The following is a 17,881-nucleotide window of genomic DNA, read 5'->3' on the forward strand; positions in this document are numbered from 1 at the left end:
TTTTTAATTTCTCATATTAGTAATTTGTGTCCTTTCTCTTTTTTTCTTAGCTTTGCTAGAGGTTTATTGATTTTATTGATCTTTTCAAAGAACAAGCTCTTGGTTTCATTGATTTTCTCTATTGATTTACCTTTCTAAGTTTCATTGGTTTTTGCTCTAATATTTATTATTTCTTTTTCCTCTACTGCTTGAAACTTATCTTTCTCTTCCTGTTTCATTTTAGTAAAGTAGAAACTTGAATTTTAGATCTTTTTTTCTAATATATTCAGTTATTGCTATAAATTTCCCTCTAAGCACTGCTTTCACTATATTCCACAAAGTTTTGATAAGTTGTGTTTTAATCTTCGTTTTGTTCAAATTTTTTTTTCTCTTGAGATTTATCCTTTGACCTGTGCATTATTTAAAAGTGTGTTTTAATATTTATGTATTGGGGGATTTTCTTATTATCTTTCTGTTATTGAAATCTTGTTTTATTCCTTATGGTCTGAGAGCAGTCACTGTATGATTTATGTCTTTTCAAATTTGTTAAGGTGTGTTTTATGGCACAAAAATGTGGTGTATCTTGGTGAATGCTACATTTGAGCTTAAGAAGAATTGTACTCTGTTATTGGACAAAGTAGGCAACAGATGTTGGTTATAATCTGATGGTGTTGACTGGTGGCGTTATTGAGTCCGACCATATTCTTACTCATTTTTTGCCTGCTTGATTTATTTTTCTAGAGATGGGTGTCAATTCCCAGCTATGATTATGGACTCATTTATTTCTCTTTGCAGTTCTATCAGTTTTTGCCTCATTCAGTTTAATGCTCTGTTTTAGTTGTATACACATTAATAATTTTTATGAACTTTTGGAGAATTGACCCTTTTATCATTATGTAATGCCCTTCCTTATCCCTGATAACTTTCTGTAGTTTGATGTGTGCGCTGTCTGAAATTAACAGAGCTAATCTTTCTTTCTTTTGATATATATCAGTGTGGTAATTTTTTTTCTGACCCATTTGCTTTTAATCTATATGTGTCTTTATATTTAAAGTGGGTTCTTATAGACCCAATATATAGTTGGATCATGTTTTCTGACCCACTTTGATAACCTCTTTTAGTTGGTACATTTAGACTATTGACATTTAAAGTGATTATTTGAATGGTGGATTAACATCAACCATGTTCATTACTGTTTTACAGCTTTTGTCCTCGTTCTTAGTTCTTATATTTGTTTTCCACTTTTTCTACCTTGTCATTTTAGTTGAGTATTTTATAGGATTCTATTTTCTCTATTTTCTTGGTATGTAATTTATAGTTGTTGTTTCCTTTTTTAAGTTATCTAAGAGTGTGCAATGTACATTTCCAACTATTCCAAGTCCACTTTCAAATAACACTATACTACTTCATGAGTACTGTAGGTACCTTGTAATTACAAAATAATCCTAATGTCTTCCTTGTGTCATTGTTATTCAATTCACTTAATGTAAGCATATATAAGCATCTATTTGTATGTATATACACATATACATGGATAATATATAAACATAGGCATATATAATTGATTATGTAGTTGCTATTATTGTTTAGACAGTTGTCTGTTAGAATAATTAAGTATAAGGAAAATAAATTTTTATTTTACCTTTACTTATTCCTTCTTGTATGCTCTTTCTTTCTTTGCATAGATCTGAATTTCTGACCTATATTATTTTCCTTCTCTCTGAGGAACTTCTTTTACTGTTTCTTTCAAGGTGGGTCTACTGGTAAATTCTCTCAATTTTCATTTGCCTGAGAAAGTCTCTATTTCTTCTTTACTTTAAAGAATAATTTTGAGTATAGAATTCTAGTATAGAATTTCTTTTTCCTCTCAGTACATTAAATATTTCTCTATTCTCTTCTGGCTTGTATACTGAGGAGAAGTGGGATATGGTTCTTATGTTTGATTTTTTATACATTAAGGTTGTTTTTTTCTGTGACGTCTATGAGGATTTTTTGTTAGCTTTCATTTTCTGTGATTTAAAAATGATATTCCTTGTGTATTTTTTTTGTTGTTTGTTTGTTTGGTTGGTTGGTTGTGTTGTTTTTTTTGTTTTGTTTTTTGTTTTTGGCATTTATCCTATTGATGTACTCTGTGCTTTCTGGACCTGTGGTTTGGTGTCTGACATCAATTTGGTGGAATTTCTCAGTCATTATCATTTGAAATATATTTTATTCTGTCCCCTTTTCTCTTTTCTCTCTTTCTGGCATTCCCATTATGCATATCAAACCTTCTTTGGTTATCTCACAGTCCTAAGATATTCTGTCCTTTTAAAAATTTTTTTTGTACTCTTTGTTCTTCAGTTGTCAAAGATCCTATTGCTATATCATCTATTTCAGAGATTCTTTCCTCATCCAAGTCCCATCTACTAATGAGCCCATCAAAGTCACTTATCATGTCTTATACAGTGTTTTCGATCTCTAGCATTTCTTTTTTTTCTCTTTGGATTTCCATCCCTCTGCGTACATTGGCCATCTGTTCTTACATGCTGTCTATTTTATCCATTGCAGTCATTAGCACATTTATGGTAGTTATTTTGAATTTCTGGTCTGATAATTCCAACATCCCTGCTATGTCTAGCTCTGAAGTTTGTTCTGTCTCTTCAAATTGTGTTTTTTGCCTTTTAGTATGCCTTGTAATTTTTTTCTTGATAAGTAGACATGATATACTGGGTAAAAGGAACTGCTGTAAATAGGCCTTAGTTAATGTGGTGAGGAAGTGTGGGTAGAGGGAGAGCGTTATATAGCCTCACAATTAGGTCTTAGTCTTTTAGTGAGCCTATTCCTCTGGACTGTGAACTTTACAGGTGTCTCTGTTTTTTGTTTTTGTTTTTGTATTTTTTAATCCACCTTAGATGGGACAGAATGGCAAGCATGAGTTGGAGCTGGGTATTTGCCTTCCCCAGGTTATTTAGGCTCTTATAATACCTCAGTAGTTTAGATTCTGGTTTACTACTTTCCATTGAGGGCAGGGCTTCTTAAGAAAAACAGAGTGTTGTGATATATTTCAAAATATTTCCTTTTCTGCTTTCTCTGACAACAACCTGAGGGGATTTTCCTCAGTTATTTACTAAAGAATCTGCTGGAAGTAAACCTCACAATATTTTTGGGACCCCCCCCCCGCCATGGCTGGTTTACCCTGGACAGTTTTTAACTTTCAAAATTTGCCTGTACTGAGACTCCAGCAATTCATCAATTATGGTTTAGGTTTCCTACTCCAGTTGTCACTCCTATAGCAGTTTCTGTTGTTTGTGTCTGCTCTAATAAGCCATGGTGACCTGTATTTGTTTGTGTCTCTAATCTAGGAGACAGCAGTTTGCCCTGTGTCTTCCCCTTTCTAATGGATCCAAGGAGAGTTGTGGATTTTTCAGTCTTTTCTACTTTGTATTTGTTGTTAGGATGGAATAGCGACTTCCAAGCTCCTTACATGCAGAACTAGAAACCAGAAGCCTTTATATTTGTTTTTGACAAATTTAAAGTTAATGTAGTAAAACATAATCTTTTCTTTTTTCATATTTTCTACTTGTTTTGCCTTGCTTAAAATTGAATATTTTATGCCACATATATAACTCTCACATTATTGAAATTTACATTATGATATAATTTTAAAATAATTTCATCCAACTAATTTATTTTGAAGGCTATCTAATTTTTGTGTTTGTATGAAGAACTGAACTTTTTGTTTGTTCAAATTCTTAATTATTATTCTTAATTATTTCTGATTATATGGATTTATTCACCTCTGTTTTGAGAATCTACCTTTATTATAGGATAGAAATTAAATCTTATCTATGCTTTCCTTACTAATTATTCTACTTTCATTCTTATAAGTATACATTGAACAGCGTGGATTTCCTACCTCAACTCCTTCCTAATTGCTAGTTTACTTGTTTCTGGAGCTGATTTCCATTTCATACCATATGTATTAACCTGTCTTTTTTATGCGATTAAGGAAAGAAAAAAAAAACTCACAAAAACCAAAAAGCAATTAACCTAGCGCTTCGCTAGGAATTATCAAATGGCTCTAGTGTTTATTTGTCCTCACAAGTATGGGTTAATTTTATAATTTCTGCCTAACTGGGTTTGTCACTTAAAGTGGATAGTGGTTACTTACACATAGGCCATGATTATATGTGATGTAATTGCTTCTTTAGCCAGAAGACACCAGGAAGAACAACACTTATACTTCTTACTTATGTTTCTGTTCTTACTGTGTTCCAAGAAGACTGTTAAGTAGCAGAGTTTGTAAAATGCTTGCACTATGAACCTGTGAGTGAAGTACTTATGAATGGCAAGGATGAAGTCTTTCCATGGGTTCTTTCACTATGGTCTCTTCTCAGTAAGGCAGGTAAAGTGTGTTTGTCCTTTCAGAAATACAGATGGAATCTGAACCCTTGATATGGTTTCATTTGTTGATGCATTTAATCAGCAACTTGATAGCAACTTAGTAGTTGTTTACATTAGATCCCTTTCATTGTGGAGGAATAGCGAGTAGTTCTTATTGGGGTAAAGGTGTTTCCCAAGTATGGTTTTGGTTTTGACTATCCTTACGGCAGTAGGTTGGCCATTAAGTGATCCAAAGACACATAGAAAGTCTAATGTCCTTCATTGCTTAGGACAAAGAAATATCTTTACAGCCAAGAAAGTACAACAGTGGGCACATAACCAAGTGACCCACTGGTGCAGCAATATATGGTATGCAGAAGTGTGAGACTAACAGATCATGGGAATAGCCTATTAAAGAGGCAAATAAAGGTGCAAGTAAGTATGTTGGTGATGACCCTTTATGCTTTAACACGTGATATATACTTTGAACCACTGGACATCATAAGGTATTGTATTCCAAAATGCATAGGTCTGGAAACCAAAGGTAGTCAGTGAGAGTGGCTCCACTCACCATCACTTCTTTGGAGAATTTGAGCTTTCTGAACCTACAGCTTTGACCTCTGCTGGGGTAGGATGAATGCTTCTTCTGAGGACAGAGTAAGCATTTCAGTAAACCTAAAGTTTTAGTAGTAGCTCACTAGTCATTTTCATTTCCTTGTGTTTGTAGATCAGCAGACAAAAAACAGTTACTATCATGCCAGGTATAATTAAACTTTATTATCACAAAGAAATAGAATTGCTGCTACACTTGCATCAGCCATTATTGTGATAACTCTAAATGGGCAGTTGCAGCAATTGAAGCATGACAAGAGCATGGTAATCATGGATTTAGCCTTATTAGGAAGATATGGATCTGAGGAAGTGATCTAGATCAGCACAAGTGCTGGACAAATGTGAGGAAAATCTAGAATGGATTATGGAGGAAGAAGATAGTGAAAGTATACTTGGGTACTATGCAATGATAGATGCCATTAATACTTGTTTTATTAACACTCCTGTATTTGAAGAATTCAGTGATGGAGTGAACTTACATGGAACATGAATGCCTCTAAGCATGGGAAAATGTGGAGTGTGTCTGATAATTTCAGTGTTGCATTCATATTCCTCTGTGCTTAATATTTCCAAGAATGTATATTGTTTTATACCATAAACTGCAAAGATTTTCTGCCTGAGGACTTTTCTTTGGATATCAAAACTGCTCAACCTGCTATGTAGGGGAAGCTTGGAACTTCGATGGAGTTAATGCCTCAGAGCTACCCCAACACAGAAATACACAGCCTCCTTGCCTCAAGTGAAATAAAGATGTTATAAAATAGGTACATTCTCCTAGAGGGCCATAGCAGAATTGCACCCCAATATCCATATTGTAGAATGCCAGTTAGTATACCCTCTGTTGGCATCCTTTCTTTTTCTGTCCCCTGTCTCCACTTCTGAAAAAATGTGTTCCTGGTGCCCCATCCAAATAAAGCCCTGGCCCACTGAATTTGTCTCTGGGTCTTCTTTTAAATAATAAGTAAAGCCGTAGAAGCCACACACACACACACACACACACACACACACACACACACACACAGCAATTTAATGTGATGATTCTTGATGTTCATTCATCAGAACTAATTTACAGGTATTTTTAGACGTTATGAATAGCAGAAACAGTGTTATTACATTTTTATTTGAGAAATAAACAAAAATTCAAAATTAAAATGTTCTTTGTTAGATTATGCTGTTCTCTGTTAGAGTACCAGTTCTTAGTGTGATGAATTTACATTCCCGTGATTGGTAATGGTTGTACACTCCACAGGTGAAGTAGTAGCAGGCTTAGGATGGCAGATGACATCTGCAGATGTCATTATTGGCAGTAACAATAAACTCAAACTTGGCTGTATCTGTGCACGCAAGCTTTATGATCTTAGGAAAGTCACAGTAAAAGCTGTCCACTTTATTTGGCCCACAAAAAGGCAACTTTATAACAAATAAAAACTGAGACATAGCATGGATCACCCCAGTTACCCATCCGGTGATTACAAATGAAATACATATTTTAGGATTCATGATTTTCAAGTAGTAAAGAGGCTTACAGATGGCTGTACACCTGTCAAATGCCATGGCTATGAGTAATACCATCTCCACTCCTCCTATGATGTGAATAAAACATATCTGTGTCATACAACCTTGGAAAGAAATTACTTTGGATTCATGTAAGAGGTCTTTGATTATCTTGGGAACTGTGGTAGAGGAAAGACCCACATCAATGAGGGACAGTTTGGCCAGCAGGAAATACATGGAAGAATGTAGGTGAGAATAAAAAATTACCAAAAACAAAATAAAAAGGTTTCCCAAGATGACCCCTAAATAGAGCAAAGAACATATCAAGATGAGAAAAAGTTTTTTCTCCCAAGAGCAAGAAAGGGCCAGTAACACAATCTCCATGACCACAGAGTCATTTAATCCACCCATTGACTGGGAAAGAAGAGCTGATTTTCAAGTGACCTGAGGATAAAAATTAAAAAGAGTAAGTATCACTGGCAGAAACATAGATCCCCTAGTTGCCTTGCTAATTAAGTTAGATATAATTGACTGAGAGGAGAAAAATGAAAAATTTGGAAGAAATAAGATTAGCAGCATATTTACTATATAAAGGGGGATATATGAGGGAAAATATGTGACTATAAATTTTGCACATAGAGGCAAAAGGGGTTACTTTAATTTTCACCCCATACTTAAGTCTTTAAAAATTTTCTCAAACATTTCTAGATCATTATTCTGACCATTGCCCCAAGTGTTTTTTTTTTTTTTACACCACATAAATATCTAATTCTCTATTCTCTTACCTGAACCTTTGTTAGTCCCTTAAATTTTACCTTCTTATAAAACAGATGAACATAAGGGAAGGGAAGGAAAAATAAATTAAGATAAAACAGAGAGGGAGGCAAATCATAAGAGACTCAACTATAAGAAACAAACTGAGTTTTGCTGGAGGGGAGGAAGGTGGGGGGTGGGGTAATTGGGTGATGGGCATTACGGAGGGCACTTGAAATAGTGAGCACTGAGTGATGTATGCAACTGATGAATCACTAAATTTTACCTCTGAAACGAATATTATAGTATATGCTAATTAAGTTGAATTTAAATAAAAAATTAATTTTTTTTTCCTTCTTCACTGGGCTTATAGAGATCACCATGACAAAATTACTTTAATATGTCCCATCACTCACTACATTGGGCTTTTTAGTTTAAATGGAACTCAGGTGCACAGGCTTAATAATTTTAATACTTAGTTTATGACATGATTATCACTATTGGTCCAAGACCATTTTTAGTAAGCAGATTACTTAATGACAAGCTAAAAATAAAATAAAATATTGGATATCTGAGAGTAAATAGGAGTAAATATAATTATAAATAATTAATTCTAATGATCACAGATAACAGATTTGAGTGTCTCCTATATTTAGGGAGTTGTGTTAAGTATATCATTTCTTTCAAACCTCCTAATGACTCTATAAGATAGGTTCAGTTTTATTATCCCCACTTCACAAATGAAACAGTGCCTGAGAAAGAGGAGGTGGCAGGCTAGGAGTGTATCAAGAGTTTTAGGACTGGAGAGTGCATTCTTCTAGCTAATGCTCTGTGCTCTTCAAGGCCAGCACTTCCAAATACATTCTAGCCCTCTCCAAGGATCCAGATCATTAACGTTTTTCCTTCATCTGAACTTTTTACTTCCCTTGATGTGTTACACATAGTATCTCTCCTTCAAAAATCAAATCTGTCAAGGATGGAAAGGGGGGTATCCTTATTTTCCCTTTACTCTCTAAAAACCCTTTATAGGTAAGTTTGTTTTACCTTATACATTGTATTCATTGAACAAGCCAAAACAATCTAGCTTGCTCCAGAAAATCTTTTTAGAGAAGTCACCAGGGATTTAGCACACAATGGTCTACATACAAAAATGTCACATATAATAAACAGTTTTCAGTTTTTATCTTACATACTTGTTTTCCAAATTTGGTACTATTGATCATGCATTTTTTTTTGGAATTTCTTCTGTCATTGGTTGCTGTATATGTATTGGCTGCCTATCCCAAAGCCTTTTCCATACCGATTTGTGCTGGGAGAACACCTATCCATTTAGGTATTTGGTGGAGATTTTCCAATTTTGGAGAGGGTAGGTTCTTATCTTAGACCTGGGATGAATATCATAGGAAATATGATAATCTATGTGCCTTGGCCATCAGTTGGTGTAAGAGGGGCATGTAGCTAAGTTTTGATGAGATACAGAACAATGCCTCTGTGGAAGGTTTTCTTGCCCAGATTAAAATACAAAGATTAATGTGGAGAAGTCTCTTTTTCTGGCTCTTTTATTCCTGCATTCAATATTAATGTGATGCCTAAAGATGNTTTCAATATAAATGTGATGCCTAAAGATGCAACAACCATGAGTTTTGGGTATCTACATGTTAAAGATGAAATTATGAACAGGTAGAAAAATAATCCAGTCTAAAAGGTCTTTGCCTGATGTCAGCAAAGGTCTACCTTCTGATATCTTGTTGAGAAAATTAAAAACTTACTTTGATTAAGAGACTGTAAATAAGGCAATATTACTTGAAGCTAGATGCCTTTTTAATATTTGTATATCTGAGCTCTTTTGATTTTTCTCCTATATTTCTAACTTCCCTTTTGTGTCTTTCACTGATGCATGGAGTCCCCCCCCACCCCTGAGCCTGCTTATCTTTGAGTATTGATGTGACTCAGAAGCCTTAAAATATTTTTTTCATTTTAAGCATGTAGTTTTAAGTACTCCCACTTATAAAAGGTTTCTTTACCTGTAGCTCTATTCCTGGACTCTAGCATAATATATCCAAGTCTGTACTGTAGCACATAAATGGACATCCCACAAACACTTCCAAGTTAAAGATCGTGAGGGTGAACTCATGATTTTATCCTCTTTTTAATGCCTTAGGAAATATCATGAGTGTTCACTCAGATGCTTAATCCAGGAGTCTTTGAGGCACCTTTTATCCTCACTCCTCTTATATACCAGATGGAAAATTACACTTCCTGAATATTTCTGTTTTGTTTCTTCCTCTTCATTTCCACTGTCAGTTTTATTTCAGGTCTCTAAATTTTTTTCTAATTAATGACCATAAAGCCTTGTGAATGATCTATCTGCCTCCAATCTTACCTACATTTCATACATTCTACACTTTGCTTTCATATTTGTCTACCTAAAGATCAAATGTGGTGTTATACGCACCTGATGAATCGTTGAACACTACATCAAAGCTAATGATGTACTATATGTTGGCTAATTGAACACAATAAAAAAAGATCAGATATGGTCATGTAGCTCTCCTATTTCATTTTCTGGTTCAATCATTATGGATATGTTAAATTTCAGTAGCATATCACATCAGGTTCTTTATAAACTGAATGTGTTACTCTATTTTTTCACATTTCTCTGCTCTTGCATATACTGTCATCTTTGTTGTTCCTGGTCATTACTAAGTGGAAACATATTTGCCTAAAAGGCCTGATAGACTCGGTTGCCATTCTAGTTCTGCCACTTATGATCTATATAAACTAGGGTACACTAGCCAGTTGTGTTGATGGCATTTATTTGTCTATAAATTGAGCAGTGTCTAACTTACAGCTCCAGATGTTATGAAGATTTGAGAGTATATGGCTAAACTATCTGGCAGAAATGTTAATTCCCTTTTTCCTTTATCTTTCAAAACTTAGATGAAACTCAAACTACTCTGAAGTGTTCCTTGACAACCGCAAGCAGAGTAGTGTCTATGAACTACTGTTATTTCTTGTACCTTCTTTATAATAACTTTATTATAATGTTTATTTATTGTAATATTTATTTATTATAATATACTTTATTACAATTTCTTTATAATATATTCTATTTATAATTTCTAATATATTTATAATATATTATAATTTCTTTGAGAAAAAGGGCTTTTAGCCAATTTTGTAGTTAGCACAATTTCTGGCACAAGGTAGGCACTATCAAATGATAGTCTTCACTAACATTCAAGAAGACATGGAGCAAAATCAGGGACATAGAAGCCACCGTAGGAGATTTGGTGGAGAATAAATCTTCACCAAATGATTTTGGGGTTTGAGCTCATCGTCACCTGCTTACTGATGGGAGAGTGGAAACCAGTCTGGATCAGCAACCTCCTTGTCATGACACTGTTCTCACAGAGTGACCTCAGCACCCCACATTCCCAAGTAGATCCTAAGTCCAATACAGTAAACCTGGAAAAAGTACAAACTTTCCTCTTTACCTTTTGCCTCAAACAAAATGTGTATAGGCGTTAGGGAGTATCTGGAACTGCCCTCAAATTACAGTGAAGTATTAAAGCATGCTATAGACATATTCCTAAACTGAAAACATCACTGAATATTCGGAAAAATTCTGTAATTCAAAAGAGCAGTGCACTTCTCATGCTTAACCTCCAATGAAAAGCTGTTTGGTACATGAAGAAGGAAGAGAACTTTTAAATACACCTTGAATCTATGTTCAGAAGAGTTTTTGACGCACATGAGATAAATTAGAACTTTGAATAAACTAAACTGAAAAAATATAAAATTTGTTAAGTTAAAAAGAGATTTTAAAACACCAAATATAATGTAAATGTATGTATATAAGTATTTAGACTTTATAGTATCTTTAGTTTGTGGGATTTTAAGTGATTTTTATTTTTTCCTAAATATGAACTCTTATTTTCTGTATTTTATAAGTAATATTTACAGATCTTCTAATTTTTGAAGAAAATTTGAAGTTAGTGCAGGAAACAGGAAAAATGATATGGGGTAATTTTATAAATAGCATTATTATGTAGTAATTAATAGTAAATATTCAGGGACAGACTACCTGGATTCGAATCTCCATTTCCTTGATTTATGAGCTATGTGTCCTTGGGTGAGTTGCTTCACATCTCTGTCCCTGAATTTCCTCATCTGTAAAATAGGGATGATATTAGCACTTACCTTGTAGTGTCATTGTAAGGATTAAATGAATTAATACATGGAGAACAGCAGAGAATACCATGGCACATAATAAGTACTTAATACATTTTAAAAAATAATTATAATGATTTTTAAGACTTGATCATTCAGTTCTTTCTGAACATAAGATAGCTTGCTCTGGCAGATTGTACTCATTTGGAATGAAATAACCAAGATGTCNGGTACTCATTTGTAATGAAATAACCAAGATGTCATGTTCCATGAATTACCATGAATCCCATATCAGAGGGAAAAAAAGGGAAGGACAATTGAAGGCCCTTCACATATCAATTTAAAAAGACATGGGCTCTTCGAAGAGAAATTCACTTCACAATGCAATTGAAATTATGAAAAAGAGACCAGAACATATATGAAACTACATGAATGAAAGACCATGAGCAAAAGGAACCTTGAGGTAAAGAGGAAAGAAGGTTTGGGAACAAAATGTAACCAGTTGCTGGGGAGTTAAGAGAGCAGGTTTCATTTCTACCTGCTCAGGTGCAGGTCTCACTCAGCAGGAGCTTTGAGAGATTGAGACACACAGACAGTTCACACTCCTTTGAGTCGCCACCATTTCTTAAGACAGAAAGTTTTAAATAGTTCCTGCCATTTGGAAGGGAGTCAATTAGCTGGACTTGATGGTAGGACTGGATAGAATCCATAAGTGCTTCTAATGGAAACCAGGTCTTTTGTGCACACTGTTTTCCCAAGGGTAAATTATCACAACTTGCAGAAGAGATCCAGGGAAATTGGGCAGTTCAACGTAATGATCTGTGATTTTGTGCCCTGATAATTTTTTGTCAAATTAGAGAAATTTAGGTTAACTTTAGATGTCCATTGCGCTATTGCAAGTTATATAAACCATTGATAGCATTAGTTTGGCACCTCTATCAAGTTTAAGAAAACTATCACATTACACCCATAATGGTTTGTTTAACTTCAAAATTTTGAGAAATAATGAATTGATATTTGAAAAAAAAATCATGGGAGTTCCAAAAGTAGTGAGATATTAGATTGGCAAAATCTCACTTGGTATTTTAACAAATTTATGGAGATTTAATATGTATACTGTAAAATTTATCCAGTTAAATGTACTACTCAATTATTTTAAATAAATTTATAGAGTTGTATCATCATCATAATTCAGTTTTAGAATAATTTAGTCACCCCAGAATATTCCTTGTGCCTATTTGTGTTAATCCCCACTTCCATTCCCAGATCCAGGCAACAAGTAATTTGTTTAATGCATCTAGAGATTTACTTTAGAATCAATCCAATTTACCAAACTAAAGCTCCTTGAGTGACGGGAGGGCTGTGTCCTCTTGAGGAAGCACCCTTCTACAAAGCCACTTTTTTATACTGTATTTTTGCTATCCTTCAAAGAATAATCAGAATTTTGGGGGTTATTAGACACTGATTTTGATTTTGAAATGTCACTAATTTCTGAAGAAAGAGAATGCTACTGTGGACAACCAGTCAGAAATAGGGGTTTGTGGCAGTCAGGTGGCCAATGAAATTTTCTCTGTGCCCGTCTCACAGTGTGCTCTTTGGTTTCCTAAATCCATTCTTTAGTTATGTCCATACTTTGAGATAAAAATTGGTGTAGATATACTAACAAATGGAAGATTTCCATATTGATTACCTAAGCCATGAAATGAGAGCTGTTATAGGAAAAGCCAAGTGAAGCAAATTAGACCTAATTAGCCTACTAAAACAATAAACCAAAACAATATTTCATTTTAAGAAGAACTGTAGAGGTTAGTACTACCATCAATAATTTGAAGGTTTGGGGCACCTCGGTAGCTCAGTTGGTTAAGTGCCCAACTCTTGGTTTCAGCTCAGGTCATGAGTTCAGGATCATGAGATGGTCAGACTCCAAGCTCAGTGGAGAGTCTACTTGAGATTCTCTCTCCCTCTGCCCCTCCACCCCGTTCTGTCTATCTCCCAAATACATATGTCTTTTAAAAAATGCAGAGGTTTGGTTTTTGTGTTTTGTTTTTAATTGTTGTAAGAATACTTGATACTTGGGGCACCTGGCTGACTCAGTTGATAGAGTGTATGATTCTTGATTTCACAGTTGTTAAGTTCAAGCCCCCATTGGGTGTAGAGATTACTTAAAAATAAAATCTTTAAAAAAAAGAATATTTGATACTCGATCTAAGGATACTTTATCTGCTTTCCCAACAGAGTTTTAAGTGTCCAGTACAGTGTTGTTAACTACAGGTTGAGTGTTGTTCAGTTCTCTAGAACACATTCATCTTATATAACTGAAACTTTGTATCTATATAATTCTTAATTTCCCTCTCCCCCCATTCCATGGAAACCATCATTCTACTTTCTGATTTTATGATTTATTTTATTTTTTAATTTTTTTTAGAAGATTGTATTTATTTGAGAGAGAGCAAGCATGGGGGAAGCAGACTCCCCGTTGAGTGTGGAACCCTACCTGGGGCTCAATCCTAGGACCCTAAGATCATGACCTGAGCTAAAGTCAGACATTTACCCAAATGAGTCCCCCAGGCATCCCATGATTTGATTACTTTATATACCTCAGATAAGTGAGATCATGTAGCATTTGTCTTTTGATGACTGCCTGGTTTCACTTAGTGTAATGTCTTCTAGGTTCATCCATGTTGTTGCATATGACAAGATTTCCTTCCTTTTTGAGGCTCTGTAATATTTCATTGTATGTATATAAAACGTTTTCTTTCCCCATTCATCCATAGAGGGTCATTGGGTTATTTCCATACTTGGCTATTGTGAATAATGCTGCAATGAATGTAGGAGTGTAGATACCTCTCTGAAATGAAATGATACTGATTCCTTTAGATATATACTCAGAAGTGGGATTGCTATATAATAAGGTAGTTCTATTTGTAATATTTTGAGGAAAATCCATACTGTTTTCCAAAATGCTGTACCAATTTACATTCCCATGAACAGTGTACAAGAGTTCCTTTTTCTCCACATTTATTGCCAACACTTGTTCTTTCTTGTCTCTTTTATAATAATCACTGTAACCCGTGAGGTGGTATCTTATTGTGACTTTGATATGTGTTTCTGTGATGATCAGTGATGTTGAGCACCTTTTCATACACCTATTGGCCATTTGTATGGCTTCTTTTGAGAAATGTCTGTTCAGGTCCTTTGCCCATTTTAAATTGGATTATTTGGTTTTTGCTATTGAGTGGTATGAGAGTTTTTTTATATGTACAATTTAATGATTCATCACTTACATATAACACCCAGTGTTCTTCCCAACAAGTACCCTTCTTAATATCTATTACCCATTTATCCCATCATCCTGCCCACCTCCCCTCCAGCAGCCCTCAGTTTGTTCTCTGTTAAATCCATCTGGTCCTGCGTGTCATTTAAATCCACTGTTTCCTTGTTGATTTTCTGTTTGAGTGATCTGTTTATCAATGTAAATGTGGTGTTAAAGTCGCCTACTATTACTGTATTTTTATTGATTAGTTCCTTTATGTTTGCTATTAATTGTTTTATGTATTTGTGTCCACCCATCTTGGGTGTAAACATATTTACAATAACTATATCTTCTTGTTGGATTGCCCTTCTTTATTATTATATAGTGTCCTTTTTTGTCTCTTGTTACAGTCGTTGTATAAAGTCGATTTTGTCCAATATAAATATTGCTACTCTGACTTTCTTTTGACATCCATTTGCAAGATCAATGTTTCTCCATCTCCTCACTTTGATTCTGCAGACATCTTTACATCTGAAATGAGTCTCTTATAGGTAGCATGTATTTTGGTCTTGTTTTACTCACTGTCACCCTGTCTTTTGATTAGAACACTTAGTCCATTTACATTTGAAGTAATTATTGATTAGATATGTATCTATTGCCATTTTGTTACTTGTTTTGTGGTTATTTTTATAGTTTTTCTCTGATCTTTTCTTCTCTTGCTTCTTTCATGGTTTTCTGGTTTTCTTTAGCGATATACTTGGATTTTTTACACTGTTTTGAAAATCTGTTAGTGGTTTTGGTTGTGTTTACCGTCAGGTTTGTACATAACATCTTCTGCTCTTGATACTCGCTTAAGTTTCAACCTGTTCTTTACTCCTTCTCCCACATTTACGTATATCATGTCATATTTTACTTCCTTTTATTTTGTGAATCTCTTCACTTATTTTTATAGAAATACTTATTTTTACCGTTTCCTTACTTTTCATACTCTCCATTATGGTCTTTCTTTCTCACTCAGAGTCCCCTTTAATATTTCTCATAGGGCTGCTTGAGTGGTCATAAACTCCTATAGTTTTTGTTTGTCTGAGAAGCTCTTTTTAAAAACATTTATTTATTTTAGAGAGCAGGGAGGGGCAGGGAGAGGGAAGAGAGAGAGGGAGAATCTCAAGCCGACTATCCACTGAGCTCGGAGCCTGATACAAAATCTGATCCTGTGACCGTGACATCACAACCTGAGCCAAAAACAAGAATCAGACACTCAGTTGAGTGAGCCACTAGGGCACCCCTGTCTGAGAAACTCTTTATTTCTCCTTCTATTCTGTATGATAGCCTTGCTAGAAAGAGTTTTCTTGCCTGCAGATTTTTTCCTTTAGCCTTTTGAATATATTATGCCCTCCTTTTTGGCCTGCCAAGTTCTGTTGAGAAATCAGCTGATAGCCTTATGGGGGAATCCCTGTATATCTCTGTCTTTTTTTTTTTCTGCTTTAAATTTTTTTTCTTTATCACTTTTTGCTATTTTGATTACTATGTGTCTTTGTGTGTACCTCCTTGGTTTGGTTTCGCTGAGGTTTCTCTGTGTCTCTTGGATCTGGATATCCGTTTCCTTCCTCAGATTAGGGAACTTTTCATCCATTATTTCTTCAAATAAATGTCCTGTCCCCCTTTCCCTCTTTTCTCCCTCTGGGATCCCTATAATGCAAATGTTATTATGCTTGATGGAGTCAGTGTGTTCATTAAGTCCATTCTTGTTTTACGTAATTCTTTTTTCTCTCATTTGTTCAGTTTGATTATTTTCCATTACTCTGTTTTAGCTCATTAATTCATTCCTCTTCTTCTTGCAGTCTGCTATTTATTCTATCAAGTGTATTTTAATTTTCATGTATTCATTTATTGTGTTCTTCATCTCTGGTTCTTTTTTTTACTTTGTGTGTGTGTGTGTGTGTGTGTGTGCAAAAAGGTAGTTTTATTTGGACCTGTGGGCAGAAAGAGCTGCACCAGGGTTGTCAGGAGCAATTGATTATATACTGTGGGATTGAGGGAGGTAAGGGGAAAGGGAGGTTTTCAAAAGAACTTTCATATGCTAAAGGGGACCTACAGATACTAGAGGTCTTCCCATTGTCAAGTTAAGGTTGTTTTTCCCTCTAGCAAGGCATTAACATTAAAGATAGTTGGGAGCTTCCTGGAAGAATGTCACACACATCCCAACAGGAGTGGGGGTGGGGGAGGTTGCAGGGTGTCAGGTTAGGCTCTGTCCCAGCTAGCCTTCTGCACCCTCATCCTTTCCCCCTGAACAATTTTGACCCTTAAATCTTTAAAGATCTTGAAGGCAGAAGGTCTCACCTTTTGTAACTTCTTGCTGAATACAAGCATAGAGATGTCCCCGCCTATAGGTCAATATTGGTCCCTTGGAGATCATGAAGGGGAGTTACGAAAGGGGAGGCAGTTTTCATATATGAACCTCCTTGAGTAGAAAGGATCATCTGTCAGCTGGAAGTTATGGCAGTGAAGGAGTCTTAGCACTAGGCAGGGAGATACCAGAAATGACAACAAAATAGGGGTAATGTTATAATGAGAAAGAAGTCTGAATAAAAGAACTTTGATAGTTGACCTTTGATAATTTTCCTCCAGTCCAGGAGTTTAAAGCAAAGAGAGATCATTTAAAGTGCTAATTAAAGTATTCATGTCAGTTAAAAACCTGGAAATACTTTTGTGGTAATCTGAAATGTATACATAGCATTCTGTTTTTATGACATATTTTCTATTGCATTCTTAAGGGTCTCACCAATGTCCACTCTCTTCTCAAGTCGGGTGAGTATCTTTGTGATCATGATCTTAAATTCTCTATCAGGCATGTTAATTATATCTATTTCACTCAGGTCTCCTGCTGTGGCTTTGTCCTGTTCTTTCATTTGTGACTTTTTCCTTTGACTCCGTATTTTGCCTAATACTCTGTGTCTGTTTCTATGTGTTAGGAAAGTCACCTACATCTCTTGCTCTTGAAAGTAGTGGGTTTGTCCTGCGTTTTTTTTTTTTAAGATTTTATTTATTTGACAGAGAGAGAGACAGCCAGTGAGAGAGGAAACACAGGCAGTGGGAGTGGGAGAGGAAGAAGCAGGCTCCCAGCAGAGCAGGGAGCCTGATGTGGGGCTCAATCCAAGGACCCTGGGATCATGCCCTGAGCTGAAGGCAGACGCTTAAAGACTGAGCCACCCAGACACCCGTGACCTGTATTTTTAACTAGATGGTGCTGGCCCT

The sequence above is a fragment of the Ailuropoda melanoleuca genome, unplaced genomic scaffold, assembly GCF_002007445.2.
Source record: "Ailuropoda melanoleuca isolate Jingjing unplaced genomic scaffold, ASM200744v2 unplaced-scaffold8686, whole genome shotgun sequence".
Classification (NCBI taxonomy): Eukaryota; Metazoa; Chordata; class Mammalia; order Carnivora; family Ursidae; genus Ailuropoda; species Ailuropoda melanoleuca.